This window comes from Haplochromis burtoni, unplaced genomic scaffold, assembly GCF_018398535.1.
Source record: "Haplochromis burtoni strain Fernald_Lab_line unplaced genomic scaffold, NCSU_Asbu1 Contig_2358, whole genome shotgun sequence".
NCBI lineage: Eukaryota > Metazoa > Chordata > Actinopteri > Cichliformes > Cichlidae > Haplochromis > Haplochromis burtoni.
Genome location: NW_024584719.1, coordinates 1 through 11783, shown reverse-complemented (window position 1 = coordinate 11783; position 11783 = coordinate 1). Strand labels below are relative to the sequence as shown.

Below are 11783 nucleotides of genomic sequence, written 5' to 3'. Positions count from 1 at the left end.
GTTCTTAAATTTTAATCTGAAGTCAATGTTCCCTCAAATTTTTCACGTGTCTGAGCGAACACACAAACTCCCTGAGCGTCTCTTGGACCACTGTGAGCGACAGCAGACGTGTGCACTGTGGTCACGCCAGCATCCAATCCATCCAAGTTACATGTTTATTAAAATAATCAAATTACATCATTTAAATTTATGTTAGACTACTTTTAATTAACTGCTTTAGACCACTTACAATGAAAATTTAAAAACAATCTTGTTCATGACCGGTGTAGCATGTCAACACTATTGGAAGTAAAAATAACTTGAACTCCGATTATGAAAACAAAACTTTCTTTTTTATATATAAAGCTCTGACTTGTATTATGAGTCTGTGGTCTGGGAGAGAGTCTGTAACTCTGTCTGCAAAATACAGTAAATAATGACCAATGCTGGGTAATTAATTATATAGTTACTTCTTCAAAAAAGTAAGGTGAAATGCTGAGCTTCTATTTTACATTATATATACAGTTTTCTCAGCACGAAATGAAGTAACTGAACCTAACATATAATTGAAACCATAAAAAGAGATTTTATACAATTCTGAACCAAAATAAAATAATAGACGATGTCCCGGCCTTTAAAATTAAATGATTAAACATTAAATTAACTTTCAGATTGCAAAATAATTTTTAAAAACTTTGATTTTGGTTTCTCAACCACCCTCTCACTGATGTTAAAGTGCTATGTTTGAGATTACACTGCTGTTCCATATTAAAATCCAATGTGTTAAAATGACAATAAAAACCAATTAACTAACTCAGGGCCCTAACAATGTAACTGTTGGTATATTGTGCAATTACTTATAAGTTAGAGGATTACATACGTCAGAGTGGATCCAGTAGATGTCTGCAGTGCCAGCTTTAGCAAAAGTTAGCAACCAGACCGATAAAACATAACTATGGAGTATTTTGATAGTGAGAACATCTATGAATCATTGATGTTCTCACTATGAATGCTTACTGATTAAATAATATATAATCAATACTGGAGGAAGGTTCAGGAGACCATACAGACATTCTGAATTGAATTTAAAAATTGTGTACCGTTTGATCTATGATATTGTAGTGCCTGATGGGAACAGGAGATGATACACAACAACAAATATGAGCAACACAACTAATTAGAAGGAACACCAGTTCTATATCCACATTATACTGTATACTTACATCACACTTGAACAATAAAATAAACCTTTAATAACAAACAGCCTGTTTAAAAATGCTGAAAAGCTGACTTCTGAAGTGTTTCTGTAAAAGGAGGACAGCCTTTAGACTGCACAAAGAAACACTGAAGAATTTGACCCAAAAACAAACCCAGGATAAAGAGGTTCAGTGAATGTGGTGTTGAAGGTGTGGAGGTGGATCAGAGTGTCAGAGGAGACTCTGTAGAAGGACAGAGTGCCAGCAGGACAGTCCACATACACTGCTACTCTGTTAGAGACAGAGGAGGAGGAGGAGGAGGAGATTGTTGTTCTTGTCTTATTGTGCCAGACAGCATGAGGACCATGATCAAAGCAGCTCAGACTCCACGAATGTTCGTTAAATCCAAGTTCACAGTCATATCTGTCTCCCTTCCTTCTGATTCTTCTGTAACTCACTGATATATCAACACATTCCTCTCCACTCGACCTCCCAGTAACAGCGACCAGTCAGACCATTTCTACACAGCAGCTGAGGATAACATCAAATCTGTCTGGATGATCAGGATATGACTGAACCTCCTCCACACGTGTCACCTTCCTGTTGTTGTCAGACAGTTGGAGTTCTTGTTCACTGTGTTTGTGTCGATTGTGAGTTGACAGGAATCTGATGGAGAGAACAAACACAATCCAGCTGCAGTTATTGATCCATCATCTGTTCATTGATTGACACTTTGATGATGACTCCTGACATCAGAAGATGGTTGAATGTGTGCTGCTTTGTTTTCATGAATCCCATTAAAAACACACTTACACTTCCTCAGACCTGGTCTCAACCATCGGACTCCAGCAGGCTCCACCCTGAAAGGAGGAGGGGGGTCAGACCAGCACAGTCAGCATGCACACATGGACATTACATGGCTCTCATACATATAATGTTAGACAATGACTTTGCTAACAAAACGGGAATAGAAAGGTCCTGCTACCACACATCTTACAAATAGGACTCTGACTCTTACAATCCACATTTCTTTGGTTGTCAGAAAGTTTTCAGCACCTTTACAGCGGTAACCATCTGGAACATGCTGTAGGTGATGCATTTCTGCAGCTATTTCTGTACCTTGGCTGTCTTCTGTATTCAAATTTGTGCACTCCAGAAAACCTAACATTTAATAGGGTTGGACTAACATTAGTTTTATAGCTTGTTACACTCCAAATGTTTCCATTTGCCTTCAGACATGATAGCACAATTAGAAAGTTAACATTTCCACATTACTTATAGCAGCTAGCTTCAGTTAGCTTCCTTATTTCATCTTATACTAATGAACTCAAAGACGCAGCTTAAATTAACCTGTAATTATCAAAATGTCTATAAGGTTTGTGTACTGCTCTCACCTGAAACACATTAAAATAACCTGTCTCATGCTACAATCCCACCAGCAAATTGAGTGTGCCAAGATTATGACAAAAAACTCTTATCCACTTCACTGTATTTAAACTTTCCAAAGATAACCCAGACTGGGGTGTGTGTGGGCCAAAAACCTCTGCGTAATGCTTCAGGAAGGCTGCACGGTCACTGCCCATGCACCACACTTCTTTATTTCTTTGCACAAGTATTCATGAAAATAATAATTTTTCAAAACTATTTAGTGAAATTGATCCTCTTGACTTTTAATCTTAATGTGTGTTCTCTATCTATGCATGTGTGGCTGTCACAAGACTCTCCATACCTCAGAGTTTCCAGTCTCCAGCATGGATCACTCATTCCAGCCGACAGCCGTTGCATCACGAAGCCTCTTGAGTGATTGTAACTCAGATCCAGCTCTTTCAGATGGGAGGGGTTGGAGCTGATAGCTGATGCGAGCGAAGTGCAGCCTTCTTCTGTGATCAGACAGCCTGACAAACTAGAGTCCCACAAATTTAGCAAATGTTTTTAACGTTTTTTGAAAAAATAATTATACTATACTTAAAATAACTGAGAAAGAGAGTAAGCTATAACCATGTCTTTCCTATCTAAATGTAAGTTTAAAAAGCTCTTGATCTGACCTGAGAGTTTCCAGTGTACACTGAGGACTTTCAAGCCCCACTGAGAGAAGCTCCAAGCCTGAATCCTGCAGATTGTTGTTACTCAGGTCCAGCTCTTTTAGACTGCAAGACTGGGAACAGAGGACTGTGGAAAGAGCTTCACAGGTTCTTTCTGAAAGGTTGCAGCAACTTAGCCTAAAGAGACAAACAAAATACAAAAGTGTTCTACCTTTTCTATAGTTGTAAGCTACCTTGTATCATTTTCATTCATAAATAAATGCTATCTATGTACTTACAGAGCTTTTTTAGAGGCTTTCACAACTGGCAGCAGCCTCAGAAGAGCCTCCTCTGAAGCAGAGTATTTCTTCAGGTCAAACACATCCAGATCTTCTTCTGATGACAGTAAGATGAAGACCAGAGCTGACCACTGAGCAGGAGAAAGTTCATCTGTGGAAAGACTTCCTGATCTCAGGGACTGTTGGATCTCTTTCACTAGAGAACGATCATTCAGTTCATTCAGACAGTGGAAAAGATTGATACTTTTCTCTGCAGACAGATTTTCACTGAGTTTCTCCTTGATGTACTGAACTGTTTCCTGATTGGTCTGTGAACTACTTCCTGTCTGTATCAGCAGACCTTGAAGGAGAGTCTGACTGGTTTGCAGTGAAAGACCCAGGAGGAAGCGGAGGAACAAGTCCAGGTGTCCATTTGGACTCTGTAACGCCTTATTCACAGCACTTTGATAGAAATGTGTCTCTGTAAAGTATCTTGGTTTTGACCTCTTGGAGGTTGTTTGTTGTTCTTCCAGCAGATTGAGTCCAGAGTTGATGAAGGTCAGATGGACATGAAGAGCAGCCAGAAACTCCTGAACACTCAGATGGATGAAGCAGAACACCTTGTCCTGGTACAGTCCTCTCTCCTCTTTAAAGATCTGTGTGAACACTCCTGAGTACACTGAGGCTGCTCTGATATCGATGCCACACTCTGTCAGGTCTGATTCATAGAAGATCAGGTTTCCTTTCTGCAGCTGATCAAAAGCCAGTTTTCCCAGAGACTCCATCATCTTCCTGCTCTCTGGACTCCAGTGTGGATCTGTCTCAGCTCCTCCATCATACTTGACCTTCTTCACTTTGGCCTGAACCACCAGGAAGTGGATGTACATCTCAGTCAGGGTCTTGGGCAGCTGTCCTCCCTCTCTGGTTTCCAGCACATCCTCCAGAACTGTAGCAGTGATCCAGCAGAAGACTGGGATGTGGCACATGATGTGGAGGCTTCGTGATGTCTTGATGTGGGAGATGATCCTGCTGGCCTGCTCCTCATCTCTGAATCTCTTCCTGAAGTACTCCTCCTTCTGTGGGTCAGTGAACCCTCTGACCTCTGTCACCATGCCAACACAGTCAGGAGGGATCTGATTGGCTGCTGCAGGTCGTGTGGTTATCCAGAGGCGAGCAGAGGGAAGCAGTTTCCCCCTGATGAGGTTTATCAGCAGCACATCCACTGAGGTGGACTTTCTAGGGTCAGTTAGGATTGTAGTTTTGTGGAAGTCCAGAGGAAGTCGACACTCATCCAGACCATCAAAGATGAACACAACCTGGAAGTCTTCAAAGCTGCAGATTCCTGCTTCTTTGGTTTCAGTAAAGAAGTGATGAACAAGTCCCACCAAGCTGAACTTTTCCTCTTTCAGCACATTCAGCTCTCTGAAAGTGAATGGAAATATGAACTGGATGTCCTGGTTGGCTTTGTCTTCAGCCCAGTCCAGGCTGTATTTCTGTGTTAAGACTGTTTTCCCAATGCCAGCCACTCCCTTTGTCAGCACTGTTCTGATTGGTTCGTCTCTTCCAGGTGAGGCTTTAAAGATGTCTTCTTGTCTGATTGTTGTTTCTGGTCTGTCTGGTTTCCTGGATGCTGTTTCAATCTGTCTGACCTCATGTTCATCATTGACCTCTGCAGTCCCTCCCTCTGTGATGTAGAGCTCTGTGTAGATCTGATTCAGGAGGGTTGGGTTTCCTGCTTTAGCGATGCCCTCAAACACACACTGGAACTTCTTCTTCAGAGAGATTTAAGGTTACTGACACTTCTGAAGAGCATTCAAAAGAAAAAAGAAGGAAAAATACAAATCTGGTCTGTAGAAAGTTCAGGCAACAATTTCATGCCCTAAATCATTAGCATTTCAACACATGTGGGTCCCTCTTTTGAAACATTAGTAAATGTTCCAGTTACTCAGCAAAAGAAAATTTTTAGAGAAATCCTCACTGTTCTTCAGACGGTCAACCAGATCCTCCTGCTTCATTCTCCTTAGGAAGTTTACTGTGATTTTCAGAACTGCCTCTCTGTTGCTCCTCCATTGCTCTTCATCTTCACAATGCAATACTGCTTCATCCTCCATCTCACTGCCTTCATAATATGGACTCAAAACCTTCTGGATCTTCTTCAGCTCGTCCTTCACAAAAGTGATGATGTTGTTCTCCAGCAGCTGGAACAGAATACTTTATGAATGAGCCAATCAGACTGAAATCATGGAGCCAAACATCAGATCTCTACAAAGAGCAGCATGGAGATGATTGTGAACACAATAGATGTAAAAGTAGTTGTTGTACATGTACAGACCATAAATATGGAGTCCAGCTGTGTTTGATGCTGCTGGGCAGACTGACCACTGGGAACCTCTGAGCTCTGCTGGTCCACACTGTGGAAGAACCATGAAGAATTACATTACACTATCTTTCCACATACACATCCAGCCACGTAAAATGGTCACCTGGTTATTAATGTGCCATTTATGCTTTCAAATAAATCAGTCATGCCTGCTTACTCAAGTTGTGGCTAATCTAAGTTTAACACTTTTGGGATTTGTTTCAATTTAAATATTTGCAGTGTGAAAGGGACGGTCCAAATGCAAATACAGACACTCTTCTCATGTGCAGAATCTATTTAGTTAGCTAGTTAAGCAATTGTAATTGCAAATGGACAGAATTAACCTGGTCTGGTCTTAATGAGCGACTATGCTAACAGCGCTCCCTGCACCTACAGACAATCATTCCTTTTTATACAATGCAATTAGGAAGTTATTCACAGCTGATATATTTTACATATTTTCTATATCGTTTCGTGCGATTGTGCAGTCAAAGCAACACCATCATATTATAACACTCTCAACCTGAATGTAGGGAAACCACAACATGTTTATATGAAACTGCAGTGTGTTATTTTCATAGTCTCTTGTGCATTATGTTCAGTTTTCTCCACCCCCTGCTCGTTAGTCGATTCCATTCCCCTGCACCTTGTTTCCCAGCTGTCTCTTTCTCTAATTATCTCATGTGTATTTAAACCCTCATTTTTCTAATTTCTCTGTCTTGTTGTCCTGTTTGAGTCTCACATGCTTCCTGCTTGAACCAGTTTTGAAACTTCTGTGAAACTTCCTGAATGAATGCCAATCACATGTTTCTTCCTTTAATAAAATTAAAGATTTTTCAGATTTCACTAGTTTTTAAAAGTATGCAGCCCAGAGTATGTTACTAAACTGGTGTTAAAGGCATCTCTAAGGGTTTCGTTTCAAACTCAGAAGCTTATCTGGGGTTTTAGAGATCTCGTTCTTTGCATAATAAATTTTACTCAGCTAATTACCACTTTATGTTTAATGGTTGTAAATGCTCCGTCCGCACTGATATGTTCATACTTTAGAGAAGTTCTGCCAGAAGATCATGGCTGTCATGACTACTTTTCATATGTTATATCTGAGTTTTATGAACCTTTGTGTAATGTTTGGTATCTGAAGAACAAACTTGTGACTGTGTTGCTCAAACCGGAGTTCCTCTACCTGATTTTATGTAAACATGGCCTGGATTTGTATAGCGCCTTACTAATCCCTAAGGACCCCAAAGTGCTTTACACGTTCAGTCATTCACCCATTCACACAGACATTCACACACACTACACTAACACTGCTCTTCAGATTATTCTGTACCCTGAGGTGTTTTTAGTGTACCGTAGATACCTACTTACTCCTCAGTACAGAGCAAACAGCCACTTAATGAGACGGTACTGATGGAAAACGTACCTCCTTCGTTTCCCTGGTTTTAAGGGTATAACGTTTTTCTTGAAAAATAGCGGTGGCTCCATGGAGGTATCACTCTTCACAGACTCACAGCTACGTGTCTGTTTGAAGACAGTTCTTTGACAGATCCTGGTAAGCACACAATGAGCCATCCCAGAGAAAATTAGATCATAAATGTATACAGTTTAAAAATGAATAACCATTAAATGTTAAAAACAATCCAGAACCCTGAGAGTCGACCGAGATGCATAAAAGGCCTTCTGTAGTCCTGCCTCAGAGCTTTAACCACCTCTGAGCATTGTTTTGGTGTCTGTTACTTGTGAGTCTCTTAGTTAAACTGAACTTCCAAAATCTGATTTCAGGTCTCACGGCTACGTCCCACTAACACTCACATTAATCTTTACAACCATTTTAGGTCTAAATATCAGCTTAAACCCGAGTACAGGGAACCAGGTAATTATAGCGACAGCTCTAATGGACGTTCCAGGAGAGCTCACCGCTTTGGTTTTCCTGCTATAAAGGTTGATGCTGGTTTCTTGAAGAATAGCGGTGGCTCCATGGAGGTATCACTCTTCAGAGACACACAGCTGTGATCAGGCTCACAGCAGCCTGGTCTGTCATGTCTGCCAGATAAAGAAGTAGACCACCAAGAACAAGTTTATTCAATTCAGTTTTGTTGACATAGCATGATTCTGAAGATGAGGACAGATGAGGAAGAAGATGAGCTGATGTTTACTTACACCGTCTCTGAAACAATCTGCTTTTTGAAGAAGAGTGGAGGCTCCATGGACAGATCACTCTTTAAGGACACACAGCTGGCATCAGGTTCAGGATAGTCTGATGGTCTGAGGCGGATCGCAGCAGACAGAAAGATCGAGTCCCAGGATCAAGATTAAGATTTCAATTAAAGATATTTTTGTGTTCAGAAAAACATGCAACCACATTATAAACAACAACAATTCTGGATGATTTACAAACAAATACTCGAGTCATTTCTGCTCATTACTCTGTTATTAGCAGCTACAGAAACTAATCCTTCTCCTTTCTGAAACTGAACCATGACGCTGCCCTACAGATGGACCCACACACTGTTTTCACCGTTCTCTCCAAAGTCATAGGAAATATAATGCTCACGTTTTCTGTTAAACTTTGTTAATTATCTCGAAGTTACTTACAGTGTGAATTTCCACCTGCTGAACTCAAACCATCTCACATAAATACAAACAGTTATTTTCTTCTGCAGCCTCATTTAAACCCTTCATCCTCTAACTCTTTGCTGTCAGTCAGACTGATGAAGAAAGTTTTCCCACCAATGTCTCAGGATCACACGGAGTTGATCAACTGTCGTGATTATATTTCTATCTTCTGTTCAACACATTTATCTCAGCTGAGCTGCTGATCTGAATACTGATGGCAATCAGCTTTATTTAATTTAAAGAGCACATTAAAGCTGAACTGTTCGTAGCTACACAAAGCTTAATAGAAAGGTAACAGCTGAACACCACAATAAGGACTCAGTCTCCCACCCACCCCACCAGCACACACACAACCTGTCTGAGCAGCAAGAAACATCCACCCCCGGACCAGCATTCATGGGACTTGATTACTCCTCAGAGACACACAGCTGGATTCAGAAAACCTCTGGGGGACATGAGGCCAACAGGTTCTCCCACTGACTCTGGCAGACATGGAGAGAAAACCATGTTAAATCATTGTTCACAGAAGATTCTCTCTCCACAGACATCTGACCTGTAGGAGGTCTCTTCATGTTCTTCCTCCCCACTTTCACCAAGAGCTGCTCACAGACGATTATCATTGGCGCCTCTCTCTAATACTGAACATCTTTACCTTACCTTATGAGTGAGATGACTATGACAGCTGGTGTTACATTAGTAAATATACATTTCTTTCATTCTAAAACTCATTTGTGTTATGATTCATGTAAAATTGCTAATAAATGTTAGAAATAATGAGTATTTATATACTTTAGCCTTTTTTCTTCCCCTGCAGGCATCACCAGCCTCCAGCATGTATTACTCAGAAGAAAAAGTTATATTAAGAAAATTTTAAGAATTATCGTTATTTTTTAAAATCTGCTCTTTGAGCCACTTGTTTGGTCGACTTGTGATGTATTTGTTGATGTTTGATGCTAGAAAAATAACCAGGATAGAAGAAGAAGAAGAAGAAGAAGAAGAAGAAGAAGAAGGGATTCATTATTTACAGCTTTGATTTGTGGTTGAATGATTTATTTCACAACCAGATCAAACCTCTAAACTGTCCTCTCATGTTCTGTGGAGCCTGGCTGTGTTTGTCACACCTGCATGTTTCACTGTGTTATATGTTCCCACACACTACAGGGATCCATGTGTGAATAATGATGGAGCAGTGATGTGAGTGCTGAGCTGTGACATGGAGAAGAGTCATGGACAGTTAGAGATGGTCATCTCACCTCTGAGCTTTGGTCTGGCTCTCATGTTCCCCACACAGAGTGCTTTTAGAGGGAGGGGCTCCCTCCTCTCTGTCCTCACACTGATCCATGCTGCTCAGCTCACACACACTTTCTACCTGCAGAGGAAACACAAATCATTCATGTGCACATCAGCTGAAACCCTGCTTTCCAAACATCAGCTGCTTCTTTCCTGCTTCCTCTCAGTGTCAGCTGCATGCAGTCAGACAGCAGTGTGAGGCAGAGGAAGCTGCAACCAGCTGATCTGCTTCTATTTAAAGGTTTTACTGATATCTGTGCCGTTATCATATCTGTTTATTGATCCCACTCTAAAACTTCTATTCCCAGTTTTATATGACTGTTACATTTTATATTATATTTATCAGTCTTACTCGGTCTGTCCGAGTTACAAACGTTACAAGTGTCGTAACAACCGTCCTTACAGACGATGACTTCCTGTTAGAGGAGAACAGCCAGTGTGACGCAGTATTTTTACTCACAGGTCGTTGTGTGTAATCCAAAACAGTCCTGTTTATAACAAATAATGATTGAGTGCGTCTCTCCCTCTGGCAGCACCGTGAAGATAAAGTCCCGTCCGGAGCTCAGAGTGTCTACATTCTGGTGTTGTGCCAAACGTGATCGCACAAACTAACACAATATGGCGAACACGGCCTCGTTGTGGTGCCGTATTCACCGTCTGAGCTGCGAGTCCGTCACCGTGAACTAAGCTGCACACAGGGAAACATCACAAACATTACACACGCCTTGCGTTACCTGAACACGGAGCTTCACACGGAGACGGTCCACTCACACAAAGTTCAGGAAAAAAGTAACGAACACGGAAACAGCCGAGCAGCTGCTGTTCACCGAGACTGTCTCATATTCCACGGAGAGAGCCGCACCTCCTCACGCACTAGTGATGGGTCGTTCGCGAACGAAATGGCTCTTAGATCCGACTCTTTGACGTGAACGACGCGAGCCGACTCTTTATCGCGAGCCGTCACGTGGGGTTTTTTTTTCTCTCACCTCTCTCTCTTGCTCTTCCATCTCTCTCTCTGCTCTTCCATCTCTCTCTCTGCTCTTCTATCTCTTTGACGCTGGGTCAAGGGGGAGGGGTAGTTTTGTCATCTTTTTGGCTGTGCATTGCAAGGAACAGAGCCAGATGGATGAGAGATGAGAAAGAGAGCCAGGGAATCAAGTCATCATTTAAGAGGTATAGGTAATGCATGCCACTTGAACCATTTTTCTGTTGCAGATTGATAAATGGATTCAGAAATAGTTATTTATGCATGTGCCCATTATGACTAGAGATAGTATGCATCTTCTTTTTGTTTTCATATTATAATTTATATTTAATTGTGTTGTGGTTTGCAGTGTTTTGTGTTGTTTCACTTTAAATTTGTAAAAGGAAAAAGCTGAAAATTTAAATAGTTAAAAGTTGAAATGTGAATAGTTGATTTTTGTATTATATGATTTATTTATTACATTTTATGTGGAGTGAATAAATAAAAGTATATTTACGGTGGCCCCTACAGACAAAGCACATACAAACTTCAAATCACGTACGAACTCTGAAGCACGTACAAACTCCAAAACACGTAAAAACTCCAAAACACGTAAAAACACGTACAAACTCCGAAGCATGTAAAAACTCAGAAGCACATAAAAACTCAAAACACGTACAAAAGACAACAGAAGTGCTCCAGGATGCTGGGCGCAGTGTTGAGCTTTTGTTATCTTGTGGCTACACAAGCCAGCAAGTACCAACGACCGGATTTGGTGTGTGGTAGTAACAGGTAAATGAACTTTTTTTAAATTATTTGAATATATATGAGTGCCTGTGTATAAATACACAAACAATACACACATGCTTTCAATTGTGTAATTTAAGTGATCTAGTAGCTCTGCTTTGGAAGTTCAGTTCATGCTAGAAATGTGTTTTGGAGTTTGTACGTGTTTTGTCTCTAGGGGCCACCGCATATATTTATATATAAACATATATAAATAAAACCACTTGTTTTTACGTTAGTAATTCCTTTTGTGCATAATTTTATATTATTGTTAATAATAAATTAATTAAAGCA

General features: G+C 40.7%; 1 long non-coding RNA gene and 1 pseudogene across 1 annotated transcript; both read right to left on the bottom strand.

Annotated features, from left to right (window-relative positions):
• Nucleotides 1-361: 361 nt before the first annotated feature.
• LOC121813726 lies at nucleotides 362-8592 on the bottom strand (annotated as a pseudogene).
• A 256-nt stretch (nucleotides 8593-8848) lies between these two features.
• LOC121813727 lies at nucleotides 8849-10720 on the bottom strand. The gene is made up of 3 exons (XR_006053841.1): nucleotides 10474-10720; nucleotides 9703-9818; nucleotides 8849-8931 (listed from the first exon to the last, which is right to left on the bottom strand). It is a non-coding gene; the product is annotated as an uncharacterized LOC121813727 (long non-coding RNA).
• Between the last annotated feature and the right edge of the window lie 1063 nt (nucleotides 10721-11783).